The sequence below is a fragment of the Magnolia sinica genome, chromosome 3 (assembly GCF_029962835.1).
Source record: "Magnolia sinica isolate HGM2019 chromosome 3, MsV1, whole genome shotgun sequence".
Classification (NCBI taxonomy): Eukaryota; Viridiplantae; Streptophyta; class Magnoliopsida; order Magnoliales; family Magnoliaceae; genus Magnolia; species Magnolia sinica.
The window spans coordinates 74,001,647-74,014,962 of NC_080575.1; the positions used below are offsets into that span (position 1 = coordinate 74,001,647).

The 13,316-nt window shown below is 45.1% G+C and overlaps 1 non-coding gene across 1 annotated transcript; it reads right to left on the reverse strand.

Moving 5' to 3' along the window:
* Window positions 1-2,085: 2,085 nt before the first annotated feature.
* On the reverse strand, window positions 2,086-2,192 carry LOC131241642 (small nucleolar RNA R71). Its single transcript, XR_009169201.1, has one exon. It is a non-coding gene; the product is annotated as a small nucleolar RNA R71 (small nucleolar RNA).
* Window positions 2,193-13,316: the final 11,124 nt, after the last annotated feature.

Here is a 13,316-nt window from a genome sequence, read left to right on the forward strand (position 1 = left end):
CCTTTCAGCATTTTCACCATTTGTATAGTAAATAAGTTTTTGTTCTTTTCTTTTAATGTTCTAGATATTTGTTGAGTGTTAAATATTACATATTTTCCCCTATTTCTATCTTGGTTTTATGAACATGATACGATTTAAAGGTATATTTTATACATGTTTGTGTTGCAAGGTGAATCTGAGAGCTTGGATTGAAAAGAATGCTAAAAGTATGGATTTAATGCTAAAAAATCACCTAAGCAAAGGAGGGATCTTAGGAGATCAAGAGTGAAGAAATCACATGTTAAAGATCCAAGGAAACCAAGTATAAAAGCTGAAGAAAGGACTTGAAAGATCGCAGAATCTGTAGCAAAAAACAGACAGGTTCGGTCCGACCGAACCCATGTTTGGTCCGACCGAAATCTCACAAAACAGTCCAGTAGCCAAGGAGGAATTTAGAAGCTAATTCAGTTCAGCCGACAGTTAAGGAGAATTCGTTGCAACCGAAAGTGCACAAAAAACTCCAGGCAAGAAAGATGAATTTTAGTGTTGATTTGCAAAAGGGTAGAGAGCTGCCGCCAAGAGTTCTTCTTCCTTAGTTGTTTTTATGCTTTTCTTAAGAGTTCTTACTTCAATCATGTTTATGGTTGGCTAAACCTCTTAGCTAGGGTGAAGATGTGAAGCTTTATTGTGATTGGGATGTTTACTTTGCTTTGATTCATGTTTATGTTGAACTTCATTGATTTCTAGTTGATTTTAAGGAATATTTTCAGTTTTCAATGGTTTGTTATGACTCAAATTATAATAGATCTGCGATAGCTTTATATATCTTCTTTTCTTAATTGAGATTGTGGGATTGGTAAATCCTATTGTTTGCCATCGTCTACGGGGCATGGTTGGTGACAGAATCCCTTTCAAATCCTCACAATTCTCCTCCTTTGAGACTGGATCAATGAGAAGTTCAGAGATTCGATCATCTCTTTCTCCAACTAGATAAGATTGGACTCTGACCCTAGTTGGATCTCTTGAATCAAGCAAGGTGGCATCTCAATTCCTTCAAGTGGATCCTTAGCACCCTAGTTCACCTTTAAATTGATAGTTTAATCACAATATTCACAATTCCTTCCTTATTTCAGATGGTTTATATCTTTCTCTAGTTCTAGTTCTAGTTACTTTCAGAAACGTACAAGATTAGTAGCTGTGGATTCGACCTCGGTCTCACCGAGATTATTACTACATCGTGACCCTACACTTGGGGTTGTGAATAAGTTTTTGGCGGCGTTGCCGGGGACTGCGGTTGCGTTTTTATAAATTTAACTAGTTTTCAAATTGGGTTAAGATTAGGAATAACTTTCTGTTTTGCTTTTAGGTTAGGAATTTTCTGCTTTGTTTTTAGAAACTGACTTTATTCTCTCTTTTGTAGGATCCTAACCCAGCATCTACTATCTGGTAACTTTGTTCTAACTCTCTCTTTCTTACTTCTTATTTGTTGTAATTTTTAGTTCTTAGATTTTAGGTTAGATTTTGAACTTAAAGGCTAAGAGTGTTTCATGCCCAAGTAGGTTCGTGACAACACTTTGTCTTTTGAGTGAAGGAGGATTAGTCGAATGGTTGCTTATCCGTCACAAGACTAGACACCACTTCAGATCCTCAGAGTCATTAGAAGTGATGGTTGCTAATCAATGTGCAATCCATCCTCAACCTCCAGTTGAGGAAGCCTAGGATGAGAATGAGGTGCATCATGCATCCTCACATCGTACTTTATGAGACTATTTATAACCGGCAGGGGTGAGTACACCTTCTTGTATGATTTTTCTAAAAAATACAGGAAATACGGATATCAAGGCAAGAATGATCCAAATCCTTTTAAAGTTCCATGGACTTGAATCTGAAAGTCCATGTCTACACATGAAAGAGTTTGACAAGATTATAGCCACTTTATATTTTCCCAATGTGTCTGAGGACACGATCAAGATAAAACTCTTTCCTTTCTCCTTAAAAGAAAAATCTAAGATATGGTTGCATTCCTTACGTCCACGATCTATTGGCAGATGGAATGACATGACAAGGGAGCTCATAAAGAAATTCTTCCCATATCATAAGTTGAACACCATCGGAAAGTCGATCATGAACTTCCCCCAAAAGTAAGATGAAACATTCTTCCAATGTTGGGAGTGGTTCAAGGATCTTGTTAGTTCATGCCCACAACACGGTTTTGAAACGTGGTGCATAACAGGTTTCATCCATGAAGGATTGACATCTTTTGAAATTGCGATAATGATCGCTTTAGTAGAAGTGGGAATAGGTCAAAGTATCCTAGAGGGGGGTGAATAGGACTTTATAAAAGTTTATGATGATTTAAAATCCTATTATCATAATCCTGATTTAACAAACACTTATTAAGATGACCTCAATTTAACTCTAATGGCTTCCAAGCCAAATAGAAGATCCAATCATAAGACTATCCATTATTTAATAAGTATGCAATCTTAGTCTATGATGAATGAACGATATGACTCTTTGTGTGTGTGTAAGGCCCATGTCCTAGTCCGTACCATTTTGTTGGCTTCTGCAGTCCTTCCTGTCGAGTTTCGGTAATACTCGACCCGTATCCGACGTTTGCGCGTGATCCGAAGCCAGGTCCTGCATACCAAAGTCGGCTCGAATCGAAACTTGTATCTTAGTGACCGCGTCGTCACCGTGGTTCCAACGCCGCGACTCGTGCACCGAATTGATACCCAGGCTAGGAGATGTGGGCCTGCGTTCATTCCGAAGAAACACCACGTGTTGCCATTATAGAGGGAATCTCTACAACATGTCCCATCAATAAATCAATCACTCATGTCAAGTACAAGTCAAGTACAAGCCATACCCAAGTACAAGTAACCCATATCTCCCATTCCCAAAGTCAACTCTCTCTCTCTCCACCCATCACTTTCTTACAACACATCACTCCACCCATCCCTTTCTTACAACCCATCACTCAACCCATCACCCATCCTTAGCCCCCCATCACTTCTCTCTCTCCCTCATTTCTAAAAAAAAAATCTCCTAAGCAACATCCCACGTCCAAGCTCCCTCCGTCCCAAACAACAAGTGTGGTCCACTTTCCCTACCCTCTCATCTCACATCTCAACCGTTCATTCATTATCTACCACCATTAAACTTGAAGGCAAGGAGCTAAGGAAGCTAGGGGAGCAAGGAGAAGGCCTAGAGGTGGGTGTTCCACAGTTAAATTTCTTTTTGGGACCACATGTGGTGGGACCCATTTGAAGCATTCAATGTAAAAAAATGGAGGGCCCATAGTGGCGAGGTGCCTCCTCTTTATCACGATCTCTCTCTCTTTCTCTCTCTCTATCCATTTTACTGAAGTGGGCCCCACTAATTATGTTCTATCTACACCGTCCATCATGGACGGTGGGACTCCACTGAGCAGTACACACCCAGATTCATAGCTTAACTGACAAACTGAGTGGAGATACCTCGTTTCAGCACTTGAGGTCTTAGTGTCAATCCCTAGCAAGGGTGGTTAGCATGGCGTGTGTGTACTGACGTCAACTAGTTGGTGAATGTGGACCCCACCGCACGATGCATGTGCTACATCAAGACCGTCCATACATGTGAGGCCCACTGTCATCCGTCCATCCAGCGTCTCTGGACGCTGGGCGCTAACAACGGTAATACCCCCCTCACTCTCTCTCACACACATATATTATATATAATATTATATTATTAATACGTGTTAAGGAAGGCCGATCCTGCGGGCCCCACCTTGATGTATGTATATAATCCACACCGTCTATCCCGTTTCCCAGATCGTTTTAGGCGTTGAGCCGAAAAATGAAGTTAATCCGAGTATCTGGTGGACCGTATCTTAGAAAATAGTGGTATGTACCATTAAAAATCCACCTGATGATCCTATGCACCAAAATACCTCGGATATTAGACTCGTTTAGCTTGTCTTAAGCCGTAGGAATGAGTGGACGGAGGGGATTTTGTTGATGTGGGCCCCACCTAGGAAAAACCTCAAATACTTGGTTTAAAAAAAATAAATGATGGCAGCAGCAGCAGCTGTTGCTGCTTACCATCAGAGGACGCCAATGGCGTCTTGCTACGTAGACGAGATGGCCAGGGACGAGGGTCCCATACATGGGCCCCACCGTGATGTGTTTCAAAAATCCAAGCCGTGCATATGTTGGGTCTCCTATGGAAAAAGGGACCCCCAAAAATTAGCCATATGCAGAAGTTAGCTGACCCACACAGTAGGAAATAGTGGGTTGAACATCTGCCATTGAAACCCTTTTTGGGTGTCCAGAAGTTTTGGATTATTATGAAATTTGTTTTCCCACTTCATCTGGGTTCGCATGACCTCATCAACGGACTGGATGCCAGATAAACATCACGGTGGGTCCCAGGTCCACGTGACCTTATGAACAGTTTGGGTGACAGATAAACATCACGGTGGGCCCCAGGTCTATGGACCTTACCGACAGGTTGGGTGCAAATAAACATTACAGTGGGCCCCAGGTTCAGTGGAAAATGAACATTGCAGCGGGCCCCAGGTTGGGTGGAAAATAAACATTATGGTGGGTCCTACTTGGGATCCACTTATGTATGTATTGTGATCCGCACTTCATTAGTGTGGGCCCCACCACGAGGTATGTACCTCATCTTTGCCGTCCATCCTTCCCATCCCTATGGGATCCACTATGATGCATGTGTTGCATCCAACCTCCAACTATTTTTTTAAAGATAATTTTTAGGTTTGAGACCAAAATAAGGCAGATTTATTTATCATGTGGACCACACTCTTCATCCAAACTGTCCAACCATTGAAATCCTTGGGACCTTACGATCAGTTTGAATGGGAAAATAAATGTTATGGCGGGCCTTGAGAATTCTAATAGTGGTAATTATTATCACCACTCATATTGGGTGCGGCCCGGTTGTTAAACATGGAACCCATTGACATAGCCCATTTGATATACGCGAGGCCCATTATTGAGGCCCACCTTGAATTGTATAAGGCCCATTGTGAATGGCCCATTGGAATGTGCATAAGGCCTGTTGGTGCTGCCCACTTTGATTTATATGAGGCCCATGTGATTAGGCCCATTTTGACGTATTTGTGGCCCGCTCATTGAGGCTAAGCTTGATGTGTATGAGGTACGTTGTTGAGGCCCACATGGATATATATGAGGCCCATGTGATGCGGCCCATTTGATGTATTTGGAGCCCTTAGGTCGAGGCCCAACGGGATGTACCTAAGGCCCATTGTAATATGTGATTCTTCCATGGTTTGTGTAATAATGTTTATGGCAGGCCGTGCCTTGGGAGCAATGATCGTTTGACGTCCACATTGTAAGAATAATGTTGGTTAAATGTTCGCATTATAATTCTCCCGAAGGCCCATTGATAGGCCCATACTTGTAGTGTGTAGGCCGTCTAGGCCTATTTTCGCTACGCACAGAGCCCATAACTATATAACATGCTTAGTATAAACCCATGATTCATGATCATACGTATCATATGTATGCTTGATATGAGCAGTTACTGATCATAGCATATGCCTACGGGCGGATTGTTTATGGGCTCCATGATAAGCGGAGTTGCCCTACATGTGCGCGTGGTACGCGCATGATTATTGCATGTCTGGTAGGGTGATTCATGCACTAGCATTTGTGTGATTGTGATTATTGTATGCCCTAACGACATCAGGGCCATAGCCTCCATAGACACATCGTGGGTTATTGGATTAGATACCGAAAATACTGTTTCTAGCATCGGGGCGCCATAGATGTCCCTGGGTGAAAATTCCTAAACTCGATGGTGCCAGAGGATGACTCCAACGTCGAGACCGAGTGAATACACGAGCACGCGAGGGCCATATACCAGTAGGCCTCGTCTCCCACTATGTTGTGGTCGGTTAGAAAGGGGTGTGACCTTACCCGCCTGAGTGAGGGGGTAATTTCTAGGTTGAGTTTGATCAGCTTGAGGAATGGGTCCACTATCGACGAGCCAGGCCCGATATTGGCAGGTAGATAGTGAGGTCTCTTCCACTCTCCCAGTTGTGCATTCGGATAGGGACGACATGTTGGTGTAGAGTGTACTAGACCCCGGTGATTATCCCCGATCGATGCGTGCAGGTGACGCCAGGATGCAGCCGTAGCCTTGTCAGAGTTGGAGCGTGTAGTCGAGCCTTTGGAGTTTCTGTTATTATCACTATCTTGTATTTCTCTTTCATACGCATTGTACTTAAAGTTTTTGTGCATAGTGAATTTTGTGATGGTATTCTTATGGTTATTGTTCATGGGTTATGCTTATTGTTATGCTCATAATGAATCAAATTGATATTAGAAATCCTCCTTGTAGGATCCCAGGATCGGAACCTGGTAAATGGGTGCTTGGAGCCGAGAATGGGGTTCTATGGAGGCTGTCGGCACCAGATTCGGTGATCAAAAATTTTATGAGCCCGATTTCTGAGTTTGGGGAGTGACAGAAGTTGGTATCAGAGCATAACTTGAGAATAATTAAGAACAACATCACATGTTCACTATGAGTTTAGGTTTCGAGTGCGTAACCTTCCTATTAAATTACCTATCGTGCGATTCTCAAGGTTAATCGGCGTCCTTATTCTTCTTATAGGACATGTCGCGTAGGAGAGTGACCCGATCGACTCCCGTTTCACCACCTGAGGCTCTAGTTTTATCACCTGCGCCTCCCGTTCCACCGCCAGAGATCCCTGCTCCACAGCCTGAGGATGTCGTTCCTCCACCTGAGGCCGGTGTGGATCCGACTGTACCTATGAGTGCCTCTTAGTTACAGCAGATGTTACAGGTTGTGATAGCCGCACTTCAAGGGCAGGGCAGGCGCCCAGTGTTTCTCCCGCACAGGCAGAGAAGGAGCGTGTGAGTGTCCTTCTTCGTGAGTTCCGACAGCTCGATCCTCCGCATTTCCAGGGCGAACCAGATCCGACAGCAGTTGAGAGATACGCTCCGATGTGAAGAAGATTTTTGATACCATGTCATGTACGACCGAGCAGCGAGTCTAGTTGGCAGTATTTCTTTTCCAAGGCGAGGCCGAGCATTGGTGAACCTCTGTTACCCATGTCACAGGACCTGATTATGTCTGGACATGGGAGGACTTTATCTACTGATTCGAGGAGCAATACTTTTCTGACCACATTTGACATCGAGAGCACTAGAGTTCGAGACTTTGGTGCAGGGGGACATGACCGTGGCACAGTATGCGGCCCATTTTGTGGTGCTATCAAGGTTCGCGCCATATATGGTTGATGATGAGGGGCGGAGGCCTGCCATTTTGAGAACGACTTACGTTATGGTCTTCGAGGCCGTGTTATTGGACATGAGCTTCCGACTTTTCAGGAAGTAGTGCGGAGGGCTCAGATTTATGAGGCCGAGTGGGCCGGCACGCAGGCCGATCGAGATCAGAGGAGGGGACGGAAGAGGTAGGCTCCCTCTAGTAGTTCCCGACAACATTGACGACCACAGAGGTACAGGACCCACCTATCTGCTAGGGCACCAACAGTACCATCGGCACCTCCAGCCGCGCCTCCTCAGAGACAGCTTTTCGATACTTGTTATGGATGCAGTGGGATAGGACACCGTAGGTGGGAGTGTCCCCAACCGTAGCAGCAGCAGCCGAGAGCACCACAACAGCCTCCACAGCAGCCGAGAGCACCACAGCAGCCTCTGCAGCAGCAGTGACAACAGATTCCACCACCGAGGCCCCCTCAGCAGCAGCATCAGCACCAGCCTCTAAGACCAAAGCAGTAGAGGCAGCAGTTTCAAATGCCTTAGTGACATCAGCAGCAGCAGCATCCTCCGAGGGGACAGGCACTGCCCCAGCCAACTCATGCTAGATTCTATGGGGCTCAGCAGGACCCATAGACATCCGGAGGAGTCGTTGAGGGTATACTTCCTGTCTCTTCCTGCATCACCCGAGTATTATTTTATTTCGATGCTTTGCACTCATTCATGTCTGAGAATTTTTACAGATCGACTGGATTATCAACAAAGTCTGCTAGTGAGGGATTGACTGTATCTACGCCCTTGGGGAAGACTACAATATTAGGCTGTTTCTGTTTGTCTTGCCCTATTCTGGTCGGTGATATCTTTTTGCCCGCTGACTTATTCGTGTTGCCGATGTCAGATTTTGACGTTATCTTGGGCATGGATTGGCTTGTCGAGTACCACGCTATCTTGGACTGTTTCGCGAGGATAGTCACGTTCTGCATACCAGGCTTGCCATAGTTTCAGTTTATCGCCGAGCCTAGAGGAAAGCCGTTGTCTTGTTTGATGTCCTGCGCAGTCGAGGAGCCTGTTGCCCTATGTATCGATCATTTACCGGTGGTCTGTGATTTCCCCGATGTGTTCCAAGAGATTTCGAGATTGCCGGCTCCAGATTGATCTTACGCCCAGTATCGCGCCTATCTCAAAGGCCCCATACCGTATGACACCGATGGAGTTACGTGAGTTGCAACAATAATTGGACGAGTTACGTGAGTTGGGATTTATTCATCCGAGCAGTTCACCTTGGGGAGCGCCGGTACTCTTCGTTAGGAAGAAGGATGACTCGTGAGGTTCTGCATGGACTACCACGAGCTCAACCGGGTCACGATTAAGAACAAGTACCCACTCCCGAGGATAGACGATTTATTTGATCAGCTGCAGGGTGCACAGTTCTTTTCGAAGATTGACCTGCGTTCCGGTTATCATCAGATTCGTGTCCGAGAGGAGGACATCTTGAAGACGGCTTTTAGGACACGTTCTGGTCATTTTGAGTTTCAGGTCATGTCCTTTGGATTGACCAATGCACCTGCGGTCTTCATGTAGTTGATGAAAGAGGTCTTCCGTCCATATCTCGATCAGTTTGTTGTGGTATTCATCGACGACATTCTGATCTATTCGAGGACCCATGAGGAGCATAAGTAGCATCTGAAGATCGTTTTGCAGAACCTCCATGCCCGCCAGGTGTATGTGAAGCTAGAGAAGTGCGAGTTCTGGCAGGAGGAGGTGAGATTCCTCGGTCACGTGGTGATAGGGAGGGTGTCGTAGTGGACCCCTCGAAGGTTGAGGCAGTGCGTCAGTGAGACCAGCCCACGATTGCGTCCGAGATCTGCAGTTTCCATGGTTTAATGGGATACTATCAGCGTTTCATTGGGGGCTTCTCCCATATTACAGCCTCGTTGACCAGGTTGACTCAGAAGGGCGCAGAGTTTATTTGGAGTGACGCCCGTGAGCAAGCATTTATGGAGCTGAAGGAGCATCTGACGTCCGCTCCTGTCCTCACTCTTCCATCTGGGAGTGATGAATTTATTGTATTTACAGATGCTTTGCATATTGGTTTAGGTGTTGTCCTGATGCAGCACGGCAGGCCTGTAGCCTTCGCGTCTCGTCAGCTCAAGGTCCATGAGCTGAACTACCCTACGCATGATTTGGAGTTGGCAGCAGTTGTCTTCGCACTGAACATGTGGAGACACTATCTCTATGGGGTTAGGTTCGAGCTCTTCTCCGACCACAAGAGCTTGAAGTATCTATTTTCTCAGTCTGAGCTGAACATGAGGCAGAGATGCTGGATGGAGCTTCTGTAAGACTATGATTTTGACCTCTAGTACCACCCAGGCAAGGCGAATATGGTGGCAGATGCCCTCAGTCGTCAGCCATGTGGCCTGGTGGCACATATGATGATTCAGGAGTGGAGGATGCTCGAGGATATAGAAGAGTACGACTTCGATTTTGGTCTGCAGTCTTCTATCGTTTAGCTATCGAGCCTGTCGATTTAACCCTCTCTATCCAAGGGTGATCAAGGCTCAGTAGACAAATGAGTCATTATAGGATTACCGAGCAGAGGCAGCATCTGAGAGTCAAACAGATTAGCAGATTGGATCTGATGGTAGACTTTGCTTCAGAGGTCGATTGTGTGTCCCGGATATTCCTGACTTGCGCAGAGATCTTATGACCGAGGCACATCGATCGTGGTTTTCTATCCACCCTGGCTCGACGAAGATGTACCGTGATATAAGGCGACAGTATTTTTGGGCAGAGATGAAGCGCTAGATTGCCAGTTTTATGGCCGAGTGTGACACGTGCCAGCGTGTCAAGGCCGATCATCAGAGACCCCGTGGTCTATTGCAGCCGTTGAGCGTCCCAATGTGGAAGTGGGAGCACGTATCTACAGACTTTCTTATGGGTTTGCCGAGGACTCAGAGCAGTCATGACACCATCTAGGTTGTCATGGATCGTCTGATGAAGTCGACACATTTTCTTGCGATCCGTGCGACTTGGCCTTTGGACCGGCTTGCGAGGTTAGTCATTAAGGAGATTGTGAGACTGCACAGTGTTCCAGTCTCGATCGTTTCTGACCGAGACCTGAGGTTCACGTCTTAGTTTTGAAGGAGTTTTCTGACAGCTATGGGCACTGATTTGTAGCTCAGCACCGCGTACCATTCGCAGACCGATGGGCAGACTAGGAGGGTTAACTAGATCCTTGAGGATATGCTTCGTGCTTGCGTGATTGACTTCGGGGGTAACTGGGATGAACAACTGTGATTGGCTGAGTTCGCATACAACAACAACTATCAGGCGACCATTGGCATGACTCCTTTTGAGGCATTATATGACAAACCATGTGGATCTCCAAGTTGTTGGACCGAGGTCGAAGAGCGGTGTCTCCTAGGTCCCGAGCTTGTGTAGTAGACATCAGAGGTTATCGATATCATCAAGCAGAGGATGCGCATAGCTCAGAGCCGGCAGAAGAGTTTTACTGATCGCCGGCATCGTCCCTTGGAGTTTGATGTAGGGGACCACGTGTATCTCAAGGTGTCGCCCATGAAGGGCGTAGTTTGATTTCGAGTGAAGGGTAAGCTTGCCCCGAGATTCATAGGACCTTTTGAAATCACTGAGCGCATTGGCACCGTGGCCTATCGGCTTGCCTTACCATCTTAGTTGTCTGCCATCCATAATGTTTTTCATGTCTTTATGTTGAGGAAGTGTGGGTTAGACATAGTTTCTGTTATCGATTGGCAGCCGTTGGAGGTTCATGAGGATGCTTCTTACATTGAGCAGCCAGTTCGTATCCTTGATCGGAAGGAGCAGGTCCTCCGAACCAAGGTCATCCCCTTGGTGAAGGTTCAGTGGGGCCACCATTCTGTTGATGAGGCATCTTGGGAGTGCAAGGCTGATATTCGAGAGCGCTATCTTCATCTCTTTGATGATTGATTACATGTTGTATCTTGTATGATGTCTCTGATTTTATATGATGATGCTATGTTTCCTCATCCTTATGAGTTATGTTTACTTGCAATGATTGTATAAATTTCGAGGATGAAATTTTTATTTAGAAGGGAGAGTTGTAAGGCCCGTGTCCTAGTCCGTACCATTTCGTTGGCTTTCGCGGTCTTTCCAGTCGAGATCCGACAATCCTCAACCTGTATCTGACATTTGCACACGATCCTAAGCCGGGTCCTGCATACCGAAGTCGGTTCGAACTGAAACTTTTATCTTAGTGACCGCGTCGTCGCCGCGGTTCCAATGACGTAACTCGTGCACCGAACCGATACCCAGGCCAGGAGATGTGGGCCTGCATTCATTCCGAAGAAACGCCGTACGTTGTGATTGTCGAGGGAATCTCTATGACATGTCCCATCAATCAATCAATCACTCATGTCAAGTACAAGCTATACCCAAGTACAAGCAACCCATCTCTCCCATTCCTAAAGTCAACTCTCTCTCTCTCTCTCTCCACCCATCCCTTTCTTACAACACATCACTCCACCCATCCCTTTCTTACAACCCATCACCCATCCTTATCACCCCATCACTTCTCTCTCTCCCTCATTTCTCAAAAAAATCTCCCAAGAAACATCCCACGTCCAAGCTCCCTCCCTCCCAAATAACAAGTGTGGCCCACTTTCCCTACCCTCTCATCTCACATCTCAACCGTTCATTCATTATCTACCACCATCAAACTTAAAGGCAAGGAGCTAAGGAAGCTAGGGGAGCAAGGAGAAAGCCTAGAGGTGGGTGATCCACAGTTAAATTTCTTTTTAGGACCACATGTGGTGGGACCCGTTTGAAGCATTCAATGTAAAAAAAATGGAGCGCCCATAGTGGCAGGGTCCCTCCTCTTTATCACATTCTCTCTCTCTTTCTCTCTTTATCTGTTTTGCTAAAGTGGGCCTTACTAATTATGTTCTATCTGCACCGTCCATCGTGGACGGTGGGACTCCACTGAGTAGTACACACCCAGATTCATAGCTTCACGGGCAGACTAAGTGGAGATACCTCGTTTCAGCACTTGAGGTCTTAGTGTCGATCCCTAACAAGTAGCTAGCATGGCGTGTGTGTACTGATGTCACCAAGTTGGTGAATGTAGACCCCACTGCATGATGCATATGATGCATCAAGACCGTCCTGAAAAGGACTAGCTATATGTCCTAGAGGGGGGGGGGGGGTGAATAGGACAATGCCAAATAAAACTTATAACAGCGGAATTAAAAAGAATATGATAGCCAAAATAAATCACAATGCAAGAAAGTAAAATAACCTCAAAATTCAGATCTTGAGAGGTTGATACAAATGTTGTTCTAAGGACAACCTTACACCAAAAACCAGAGTTTATGGTAGGACAACCTTATTTCTAGAAAGATCTTTGTATCAAATCTCAAACCGAAGAGGAATACAGAAATAAATACAAACTGAATTAAAATAAATTGTAATCACAAATGTATTGTTCTAGGGATAGCCATACACCATAAAAATGGCAGGGCAACCTTGCTGGAACAACTTTTAAAGGAAATTGAATATCAAGCTGATAAAGGAATAGCAGAAAATAAATTCTAAACTATTACAAAATTCTCACAATGCTTGAATTAAATGATTACAACCTTCATCACCATATATACATCCCACAAAAGAATAATTAAAGATTAGAAGTATAAATCATTCAACCACAACACAAGGGATTATAGTGGTTCGCCTGTTTGTTCACCAACTGTTAAACAACAGGCACACAGAATGCTACTCCACTCTTAATATCCTCACACAGGGGATATTAGCGTTCACTAATAAAATAGGTTTTCCCAGGTTCACCCAAAACCTTTACAATTGTGTCTTTGTCTGTGGGCTTACACAATTAAAAAAACCCCACTTCTGAGTTTTCCTGGCTCTCCTCAGATAACCAATACAATAAGATTTTTTCTTGCAAATCTTGAAAGAAACCAAAACAGAAAGGAATTTACAATTAAATGTAAAATACCTGATTATCTCCTTCATTGTAGCAGCCCGGTAGAACTAAATCAGAGTAGATGATTGAATGTC